The sequence below is a fragment of the Chenopodium quinoa genome, unplaced genomic scaffold, assembly GCF_001683475.1.
Source record: "Chenopodium quinoa cultivar QQ74 unplaced genomic scaffold, ASM168347v1, whole genome shotgun sequence".
In the NCBI taxonomy this organism is placed as follows: domain Eukaryota; kingdom Viridiplantae; phylum Streptophyta; class Magnoliopsida; order Caryophyllales; family Amaranthaceae; genus Chenopodium; species Chenopodium quinoa.
The window spans coordinates 6,252,703-6,265,379 of record NW_018743175.1 but is presented as its reverse complement, the minus strand read 5'-3'; positions in this window follow the sequence as shown (position 1 = coordinate 6,265,379).

Below are 12,677 nucleotides of genomic sequence, written 5' to 3'. Positions count from 1 at the left end.
TTAATTGGATAATTGTTGATGCTCCAAGTCTTAAGATTTAATTGTGGTTACGGTGGCTAATAGAGATTGGGTAGCTTTTTTATGGCTGGACATGTTTGGATGGAATGGTGGTTTTCGACTTTTCAGTGACAACGCATAATGAAATGGTGGTTTCCGACTTTCCATGACAGGACTTGGCTAAAATGGTGATTTTGGTGGCTGGGATAATGGTTTCGCTAGTAGCCTACAATGGTGGTTTCGGTGGTTGTGGGTGGCTAAGAAAGTGATTTCGATGGTAGAGAATGAAGTTATTGTCGAGAGGGTTGTGGATGTGGGCAGTGGTTAGAGAAGAAAAAAGAAGGGGTGATTGTTTTATTTTTATTAAAAAGCACTAATCAATACCAACTTCACACATCACTCTTTTTACTTGAACAATAGGTTACCAAATGAGTTAGATTATTTTAAGAAGGGTCACCCAATAGTTAGGATTATTTTAGGTTAAACTATAGTTGGGATTAAAATGAGAAGGAAGGCAATAGTTGGGATTATTTTTGCTGCTTTTTCCTTTCTTAATATATATATATATATAGGGGAGGGATCCAATCCCTCCCTATATAAGAACCCTAGTCTATTCCGATTAAGAAAAAAGTATTCATATATATATATACGGATTAGATTGAAATAGATGATCTAGATTAAAGGAGCGCAAGTAATGGCATTATAGTAAATACGAAAAGTAACCATCTATACATATATCCCAAACTTTCTCTCTCCTCAAACATAACCCACACTACTCTACGCTCTCTCTCCTAAAATCCCCCAATTCACTCCAAATAGGCAAAAATCACCCAAAATTGCTGCATTTAAAGGAAATTCCAGTGATTTTTTATTCTAATTTTCACTCAAATTTAACGAAAATTAGTGTTCATAACATTAGTTTTCATTAAACAAGTTAAATTGAGCAATTTATTTGCCAATCTTGTAAATACAAGCCCTAATTTGACGCAAGAACAAATTGAAGAAAAATTTGAGTGGAAGGAGGAGAAGGGCATCAAATTGTACATAAATTATTGCCGAAATGCAAAGGTAATTGATAAATTGACAATTTTGAAGAACTTTATGTATTTATTTGGCTTTTTGTTTGATTTTTGCTAATTTCAAAACCTAATCAAATTTGTAGCAATTATAAGATATTTTCTAACATTAGTGTCTAATTTGGAATTTACGTCTAATGTGTTGTTAAATTATAACCTTAAGTATGATTAACATGTTTAAATCTGATAATTTATGCTTTTTCAAAATAGAATTATGTTCTAAAGATTTACCATTATGTTCTAAAATTAGTAGAATTATGTTCTAAAATTAGTAGAATTATGTTCTAAAGTATATGTTCGAATACAATGATGATGTCTAGAATCAATATTTAGTTTTGGCTTGGAACTAAAGAGTATGTCATGAGGCTCCACACCGGCACACCCAGATCACAGAGTGTTTGTTGATGTTGTGAGTGAATGTGACTTAGTTAACTGAAGTTGTTACTTGCATTTGGTAAAAGATGTGCAAATTCTTTTGAAAGGTTGGTTTTGTATGTTGTAGGAATATGTGCCAAATGCTGTTGTTTACAGTTTGAAAAGCTATGGTAGTGGAGTTAGGTTGTCTTTGCTCCACGATCGCAAAGACTTCCTTATACCTTTAGCTTAACATTTGTCTCCTATCAACCTTTGAAAGAAAGAATCAAAATCTTTTTGGTTGACTTGTTTTTTGGGTGATAATTTCTATCACACACATGCAAAGTATAAGATAGATTTATGTGATCTTTGGTATTGTTAATTTATCAAGTTGGTTGCCCTATTAAGCTTATTGTTTTTTAGAGCTAACTTGCCTTGAGAATAAGATATATATTGCATTTTTTTTAATTTTTCTACTTTACAACAAAGTATTGATAAATGTCTTCTCGCAACTCTTGAATTTTGATATTTGTTATTTGTTACATGAGTTTCACAGTCATTTAGAACAAATATGGCTTCTACAAAATTGTTGTAGGGTAAAAGAGGAGCCTTGGTTTTAGAACATAGGGAAAAAAAACAAGTTAGAACATTGGGTGAAAATATTTAGAACATATGAAAATAATTTAGAACATATATTTAGAGCATAGGCACATGATTTAGAACATAGATGGAAAATTTTAGAATATAGGAAAAAATTTAGAACATAAGACAAAAAATTTAGAATATAGACAAAAATTTTAGAACATAGTCAAAAAGTTTAGAACATAGGGTGAAAATATTTAGAACATAGGAAAAAAATTTAGAACATAGAGTGAAAAAATTTAGAACATATGAAAAAAGTTTAGAACATAGGGTGAAAAAATTTAAAACATAGGAAAAAAGATTAGAACATAGGGCGAAAAAATTTAGAACATAGGAAATAAATTTAGAACATATGGTGAAAATTTTCAGAATATAGGGAAAAATCTAGAACATTAACAAAATACGGTGAAAAAATTTAGAGCATAGGAAAAATTCAGGCATAGACAGAAAAATTTAGAGTAATGGGTGAAAAAATTTAGATCATTGGCAAAAAAAAATTAGAACATAGGGTGAAAAAATTTAGATGATAAGAAAATAATTTAGAACATATATAAAAGCATAGGAAGAAAAAATTAAAGTATTAGCAAAAAACTTTAGAACATTTACGGTAAATTTTAGAACAATGAAAAAAATGAACACATGCTAAAACCTATTAGCTTAATTGGTAGAGCACTATGCAAATGCATAAAAGATGTAGGTTTGATTCCTACATAGGTTAAAAGTAAACCATAATAACTTAAAAGTAAAACATGAAAATAAATCAAATTAACACTAAGTTATAAGAACAAAAAATAGGCTTGTAATGACTAACAACAATATAAAAAAAAATTGTCACAACTATACTCTCATACAAACTCTCGTCTCCACATTATACAAATGAACCTACATGGGATTTGAACCCACATCTTCTGTGCATTAGCACAATGCTCTACATGATGAGCTAGTAGGCTAATGTGTATTTTTTTTAGGAAAAATTAAGAAGGAAATATTATTGCAACTCAATTAAAGTCCACCAAGTTTGAATACTTTGGGGGAATGTGTTCATACAAACTAACACTAAACTCTTGTTTGTGTCCCAACTCGAAACAAAATGAGCAACGATATTGCCCACTCTCCTAATATGAGTAAAAGATTTAACATTAACATAATTAGAGAGCATTTAATACCCTCATATACCAATAACATAGACAATTTTGCACAAACATGCTTGTTGATGGCTTGAACAACCTCCAGCGGGCGTATCTGACATCCATACATTGTTGTAACCAGATCTTTGCACTAGCTGCAGGAGTCCAATAGCAGCCTCTGCAGTAGCATCATGCCACGAACCCTTCACCCTTTTTTATCGCAACAAGTAGCAATTTCCCCCCATGACTTTGAACAACATCACCCAACCCCATATAGCCTGTTCTTGCAATTAAGAACACGATATGTACCTTTTTTTTTAATTTACAACAAAATGTTGACTAAATGAACACATATATACAAGAAACAACATGATCATACTTAATTTTCTCATCGAAATCAAAAGTTTACCCCTCCTGAACGATTCCATTATAGCTGCAGATTTTTGTACCTTAGAGGCCTAGAAAGCCCAACTCTTTATGAAGTTCTCAATCTAAGCATATTTAGCAAACTCAATGGTGGTGTTGTAGCTCCTTTGTTTACTTCCTGTACTACAAATATGGCAACAGTTGCAGCTGCAACATTTGTCATTGCTAAGTCGCCTTTGAATCACGATGTAGTTTCTTTTGACAACTTATTCTTCTGATTTGTTGCATCTGGCACTCCAGGTATATGATAGCCTTTGTGATCAATGCATAGTTGCAATGGCCTCTGTAGCCGCTATTTTAGCCTTGATAATTTCAAATTTTTGCATGACATAATTAAGCTCTTTTTGTAGCAGGTCTTCAATTTCACTTTTATAGTCCTTCAATTTCACTCTTATAGTCCTTGAGAAGCACATGTAGGAATTCCAAAAGGGAACCAATGTGAGGGCTTTTCTTAGAACATAGGCAGATGAAAAAAAAATTAGAACATAGGAATAAAAAAAATAGAACATAGGTAGAAGAAAAAAATTTAAAACATTCGAATAAAAAATTAGAACGTAAGCGGAAAAAAAAACTTGAACATAGGAATAAATTTTAGAACATAGGGTTTAGAACATATAGAAAAATTTAGAACATATTAAAAAAAATTAGAACATAAGAATTTAACATATAAAAAAATTTAGAACATAGAAATTTAGAACATATAAAAAAAATTTAGAACATAGGAATTTAAAACATAGGCAAAAATATTTGGAATATAGGAAAACTAATCTAGAACAGAACATAGGAAAAAAAATATTAGAAGATAGGCAGAATAAATTTAGAACATAAGGAAAAAAAAAATAGAACATAGGCAGAATAGTTTAGAACATAAGCCAAAAATATTTAAAACATAAGAAAAAAAAAAGAACATAGAGAGAAAATTTTAGAACATATGTAGAAAAAATTTAGAACATAGCTAGAAGAATTTAGAACATAATATAGACAAAAAAAAAATTTAATATATATTTAGAACATAGGAAAATAATTTATTATGGTTTAATTTCAGGTTGGATTACACTATTTAATTTCAAGTCTTTGCCCTCATTGACATTCCAAGCCTCCAATAGAAACAGTTATATTCAATTCCATTCCATGTAGTAAAAGTAAAAGATTAAAATCAACATGCAACCCTTAGAACATAGGGAAAAAATTTAGAACATATAGGTTTAGAACATAAAACAAAAACTTTAGAACATAGGGAAAAAAAATTAGAATATAGGGAAAAATTCAAACATAGATAAAATATTATCACGTAGGTTTTAAACCATACAGAGTAGGAAAAAGAGTTAGAACATTGGTAGAAAAAACTTAGACCATATCTAGAACATAGTTAGACAACTTAGACTAATTTAGAACATAGGGATAAAACATTAGAACATAGAGTTATTGTACCATTTTTTTAATTGTTAGTTTGCTAAAACCTATTAGCTCAAGTGGTAGAGCACTATGCAAATGCATAGGGATGTAGGTTCGATTCCTACATAGGTTATCTCTAAATGGAAACTATGTTACAATTAAACTCTTATACAAAACTTTCATTTTCACATTATACAAATGAACCTACGTGAGATTCGAACCCACATCTTTTGTGCATTTGCACAATGCTCTACCCATTGAGCTAGAAGGTAATTGCGCTATACATATTGTCATTAGTTGTCCTTTACTGCATATTTGGGTAGGCAAATATTATCCCATGTTAAGACTAGTGCTAATCAGGCAAGCATTGACAAAAACATAACTAATTAACAATAAAGGTAGTACTAGTATCAGAAATTATACTCATGATATTCATATCATGTGGGCACTGTAGGCACACAAGTCATAAAACTAGCCATAAATTCCTTCAAGCAGTACCATGTTCTAGAATGGTTGCAATTGTAAGGATAAGTCTAACCTAATTCTGGAGCCTTTCTATTGGTATCGATGCTAAGACCATTATGTTTCTTCGTGTACTATCTCAAGTCCTAGAGGTGAAGAGATCAAAATGTTGATAAACTTTTTTTTTTTTTGACAAAACGTAACCAAACTATTATTAATCAGAAATATCTTCACTTACAAACAACTTGCCATTAGGAGGAGTGATAGGCTTATCGCGTACCTAACAAAAATAACCTAACTATTCCTTCTAACTATGTAGTAGGGCAAGTAAGGATCGAATCCCAAGAGACTATGGTTCATTCAATTAATCAGACTCAATTAATCACTAAGCACGTCACCAATCAATAATGGATGATAATAATCAACTAATATATTAAATAACACAATTAACTAGAGGAAATATTAATCAATAAACTAAAGCATCCAAGATCAAGCATTACCACGATTATGATTGATAAACTAATAAATCTACCCCCAATATATAAATCAATTGACAAGAAGAAAAGCAATCCCTAATAATAATACCAAAGGTCTCTTCCAAGTTATCAATGGCTTCCCAAATTAACTATCAAGCCTACTTCCGTGGAATCAAGCGAATAAGGGACATTAAACACCATGCCTAGATTCCTAATTATTCAATCATCTACTTCCGTGATGATCTTCAAACCCTTAATTGGAATAACCTAATCCCGTTAATACCCAACTTCCGTTGCAATAAGAACAAAGGGATGATAACAATACTAATTATTCCTAATCTAGTATTGGCATAAACACAATCAATTAAGCATGTCAATTGGGATTATTATTGGGGAATTTAAAGTTTTAATTCATGCATCAATCATAATTGGGCTACCCTAGATCTTGGAATAGAAAATCTACTCACACATATTGAAAGAAACAATAACAATCATGAATATGGAAAACATAATTGAAAAGCAATTATAATTGAAAGAGAATGAAGTAGAAGTGAATACCAAGGATTCTTCAATTGAAAGGAATTAAATTGTTGAAAAACAATGCTCAAATCTAATGGAAAGAATTAAAATTGCTTCAAAGTAATAAACTAGAACTCTAGAGAGAGAAAGAGGAATAATGGAAAACTTAAAACTCCTTTCTAATGAAGATTACAAGGGGTATTTATACCCTTAATGACCTAAAAATAAGAAAATAATAATACGGAGTGTCGCATAACTGTGCCCGGTCCAACCGGGCAAGCACCTCCCGATCGGGCGGTGAGAGTACGGAGTTGCTTTCCTTCGTAGCACTTCTTCCACCACGTGCCCGGTCCAACCGGGCGGACCTTGCCCGATCGGGCGCGTGGGGCGGTCTTCATAAATTGCTTTCTACCTTCGAAAATACCAAAAATCATCTAACTCCTATGTGCCCGGTCCAACCGGGCGGACCATGCCCGATCGGGCACGTAGAGGCTGCAGCAAATAGTTTGTATTTAACTCATCTTAAATCAGTCATAACTTCATATCCGGAGCTCTGTTTGAGGCGTGTAATATATCGTTGGAAAGGTCTTCAAGTCTACTTTCCAATGCAATTTGAATCACTCCATTATCATTTGTATATCAAAAGTTATGAGCATAATAGTGAACAGGTGTCATATTTGTCAAGTATTTCATCAACGTTTTGCTTCATTTTCACTCAAGTTCGTCTCGAACACATGATTTGATATTCTTAAGCAATATGTTTTCATACTCCATGATTATTATACTCAATATTAGCCAACCATACTCCATTTGCATATAAATCACCTGAAATTCATCAAAACACACAAACGAAGAGTAGTAGAGCACAACTTAAGCAAATAATGCAAATATGCACCAAAGATCTCTAATTTTGTAATAAAATGAGCTTAGATACCCACCTAAAACATGTGCAAAATAGGACTTATCAAGGAGCTTTCTCCAACCAAACATAAAAAGCAATAAGAACTAGACTATTTTTTGCAAGTAGATGGGCTGCTTTGTTTCAAGTTCTTTTTATATGGACAAAAGTGATCGAAACACAAAGAGATGAGCAGTCCCTTCTTCCACTTCTCAAAGCATCTCAATACTCAGACAATCAAGCTCCACAATGAAACTTTGAAATCCTGCTTCCATAGTTGTTTGCAGCCCACAACGGAGCACTATAGCTTCACCAATTTCAGCAGAAAAATTTCCCTCACGAGTGTCACACATTGCCATCAGAACGTCCCCACTACTATCTCTCAAAATAGCTCCAATACCCACCCTGCCATCCCCTTTTAAGTTGAGTTTTGGAGTATGTACCTGGTGGAGGAGGGAGCCATTTGTCCCTACAGGTCTGAATGCGCTTACCACCCACCTTAAAAGCTTATAAACTTGCTCTTGAAGATAATTGTAAATATGTAATATGATTAAATTATATTGATCTAGCTAAAATGTAGTGTATGGCCTTTAAAAATATCAAAGCCTTGTAAGTTAGGTAGTACTGTAGTAATGATAGTTTTTTTTTTTTCACTTATTCCATGACCAAATCAAAGTATGTACTACCTACTTCCTAGAATCTTAAGATTACAAAATGTGAGAAGCCTTGACGTTATAATTGATACTACTTATCAAGAAATCTCAAATACATCATATGAGAGTAAAATTGAAGCAATAATAAAAGCTAAATCGAAATGCCAATATAATTGAGGTTCATCAGACACTTGGTGTACACATCAACAAAACATGAATGAAACACAAATTAAAGACAATAATTTGTTCTGAGTATAGTAATAGTATAAAGAGAATAGGACATACCTTGCTACACATTAGGCAGTCCAAAAAATATGAGCAAGCCAAAGTCCAATAATCACCGAAGGATTACAAGCACTAATAATGTTAATTGAAAGTTAAGGATCTCACATAACAAGACACATCAGATTTTTCTAATTCAAAAGTATTGTCAAATTTCTGTTAAGAATATGTAATTTCAACTAAAAATCAGTAAGCGAGGATTGAGAAACCAAAACTCCCTTTGAACAGTATGATAGCATCAATATTCAGTGCTAATAAATGGACAACCCCAAACAATCATGCTACATGACTGGAGTTTCAATTTTGTGAAAAGAAACATATTGTAGTATTTTGAACCAAAAGATTTACCAATGTTCCTTACTATATAGAGTAGCATGCATCTAAGAATTACATAAAGAAGGTGTTTGGAAGCAGCTGAAATCTTTGACTGGTGAACAACTGGTGAAGGCACACATTATTATTCAAATGAAAATGATAAATCACAAAAATCAAACAAAAACAGTAAAAATCGAACATAAATTGCAGCAAAAAATTGAGAAATTAACGTATCAAAATCGCACCATACAAATCGTAAAAAGCTAGAAAAAATTGAGAATAAATCGCAGCAAAATAGCATCAAAATCGCAAAAGAAAATCGAACAAAAATATCAAAATTAGAACAAAAAAATTGAACAATCAAACAATCGAACAGATAAATGATCGAACAAAATAAATATAAATCGAATAGAAAATTGCCAAAAACAAAAATCGAATAGAAAAATACCCAAAAATCGCAAAAATATTGACGAAAACATGAATTAATGAAGAATTTGCACAAAATTCGTGAGTTCCAAGCAAATTTGAATGAAGAATTTGATGAATCTTGCTTTGAAAGCTTTGAATGAATCCAAAGATAGTTGCGAAATTGGGGAGAGAACTTTAGAGAAAGAAAATGCTGCACTAGTTTTCAGAGAGAGAAAGAGCTGACAAATTTTTCTAAAATTTCTATTATACAAAAAAAAGTTCATTAATTTACAATAGTGCCATTATTTTGATCCAGGTAAATGTAGAGCGTTAGATCTTAATTGATCCAATGACTGAAAATGGTTCTTATATACTACATCCGTTTTTTGTTATTTGCAACAAGTGTACTTTTCACGCATGCCAAGGCAAAAGTTTTAGTAGTTGTTTAGTAGTGGATAATTGGGTAGTGGGGCATGTGATTAATAAAGTAAAAAGGGAGGGAAAGTTGTCCTTTTTTTGGAGAGAGAAAAAGTCATACATGTGGACCCAAATTTTAATTTTGGGGCCAATTTTTCCCCCCAAATTTTTTTACCCCCAAATTTTAAAGCAGTCAGGGACATTTCACCATGAAACCCCACGAAATTTTTTCCCCCCATTTCCTAAATTTCAGAAATTTTCCAAATTCCCCCCCTCCTTGAATTTTTCATTGAAGGAGGGGTATTAAAAGCACCTGCACTACAATTCAGTACATACATTCATTACAAAATATCCAATAGTTAGAGACATTAAAGTTCCTTCCCAAAAGGTAGTCCTACCTAACATCCAGAAACTAACTAATCCTAGGTCAGTTGCAGCATTTTCTTCTTCTTCTCTGGTTCAGCAACAGCATAGTAGTAAAAAAAAGCCCCCTCACTACATTACCAGACCTGACAACTGGGGAACTCAGCATTATCAGTACACTCAACATCCCAGGAATTGCACATGATGCATTTTTCAGCATTGATTAGATGTTACATGATGAAAACAATATGGATCACAGTCAAGCAAACAACATGGAAGGGACTGAACACAATGACAACAATAACACTGAGCATGAAGGTGGATTTCAGGAACCCAAAGGTAGAAAACAGTTTACTGTTTTCCAGAAAAGGGAGCTTGTAGATGCTTATCTACTGAAGCTAGAGGGGGGGAATTGCCAAGAGGCTACTTATCACAGCAAGCAAAAAAATTCAAGGTACACAGGTCAACAATCCAGAAGCTATTCACATACATCAAAACACAAATGACAATGGGGAATGTCATAGATGTCAGAAGCAAGAAACTGGGCAAAACTGGACCCAAACCAAGAGAGTACATTGATGAGTTTCTGCAATCAGCACCTTTGTACAATAGGACAACTGAGAGAAGCTATGGAGCTGCTCTCAACATCTCACATGTCACCATCCATAAACTAAAGAAACAAGGGAGACTTAGAATACATACAAGCATAAATCACCAAGCACTGACATCCAACCACAAGATAGCAAGAATGAAATGGGTGTTAAATCATCTACTGCCTGCCATAGAGAATGGGGACCCTAAGTTTGTGGACATGCAGCAAGTTGTCTACATTGATGAAAAATGGTTCTACTTGAACTCAGATACTATGAGGTTCTACCTCCTACCAAATGAAGCTAACCCATATATGTGCCAACAGTCCAAAAGGTTCAAAGTGAAGGACATTTTCATGGCAGCCATAGGGAAGCCAATTTTTGACCACCAAGGAGCAGTATTACATGATGGAAAGTATGGAATATTTCCATTTGTGTATGAAAGCACAACAAAGAAAAAAAAGCAAAAACAGGGAGGCTGGTGTTGTAGAAATCAAGGCTACACAGAATGTCAACAAAGAAGCCATAAGGGCAATGCTACTGAATAATGTCATTTCAGGCATCAAAGCTAAATGGCCTTCCCATCTACCCGAGGACATATGGATTCAGTGGGATAATGTCAGACCTCATCAAATTCCAAGGGATGAGGAATTTGAATCAGCCTGTCACTCAAATGGATTCAATATCCAGTTCATTTTCCAGCCAGCTCAGTCCCCAGACTTAAATGTGCTAGATCTAGGGCTGTTCAATGTAATACAATCCATACAATACCAATCTTTTCCTAAGAACTTAAAGGAACTCAAAGAGAAGGTCACAGAGGCTTATGAGTTGGTCAACCCAGTGCTGAACAAACAGTGTTGGATAACACTTCAATGTTGCATGGAAGAAATACTCAATCACCTAGGAGGGAATAACTTCACCCCACCCCCACAAAGGCAAGAAAAGGCTTGAAAGGATTGGGATGCTGCCATAGCAACTAGAGGTGGACAAGAATGTGGTTCAACAGGCTGTTGATTACCTCAACACTGTTTTCATATCAACAAGTGAAGGGAATGAAGAAGATGAAGGCATGCAAGTAGATGCAGATTGAACACAAGTCTGACAAATGAACAAGGTTTTTGTGAGACTGCCGCACATAACCAATGAATATCAAAGAAGCAGCATGAAACATAGTATGTGGTGTTTTCTGTTTTGTTTTTTAATCATAGTATGACAATCATTGGTTAGGTGTATTTTGTTTTAAGTCATGGCTACTAATATTGTAAGGCAGTCTTAACAACCTTTATTTGGAAAATGTACAAGTTTTTGGTTTAATTTATGAGATCAATTATGGTTGTTTTATTTACAAGTAGTGACAATTAAAATGAGATAACTGTGGAAAAAAGACTCACACATCAATCCATCAGAGGGGTTTTTTTTTTCATAGACATTGCATAAGTGGTTCCCTCAACAACAACTCTCATAAGGAGTTGTTGGAGCAATTCCAACTTATAAATGTTATGTACTTCATCAAATGAGTCCCTTCATCACTTGGATTTTCCAGGCACACACAACACAGTCAGGGACCCTTAGTTCACCTAGGGACAAATATCACATAGGGGGACTCATACAGGGACAGACATGCATGCCACAAGTTGATCATCATTCACCATAGCACAAACCCCATTGCCAAATGCCTAACTAGTATCAAACAACCATAGGAAATAATTTCCCAGTCACAGCCAACCAATAATGTCAAACAGGTACAATAGAAAACAGAGCATAAATAGGGCAATCAGCAACCAAATAAGTTCAAACAAGCCAGCATGCACATCAAGCCACCTCTACACCTAACAACAACATACAATGTCTGTGCACCAGTCTCAAGATAACAAACACAGCCTAAATAGGCCTACAAGCATACAAGTGTGGTTAATATTCAGAAATCAGTCCCCACAGCTCACTTCTCCACCCACCAGCAGCCTACAATAACTCTCAACAAGTCTCAACATAGCAAACACAGTCTCAATAGGCCAACCAGCATACAACTGTAGTTAATATTCAGAAATCAGTTCCCACAACCCACTTCTTCACCCATCATCAGCCTACAATAACTCTCAAGAGGTGTCAACATAGTAAACACAGCCTAATTAAAAATATGATAAAGCATATTGTATAATAATAGGAACTAGTGTGTGGCTAGGTGTAACACCCCAATAATTCTCTCTTTAAAACCTGTAAATACCTTTTATAATCTGCAAGAGAATTATTGACATGCTACCGCCACGTGCTCAAACG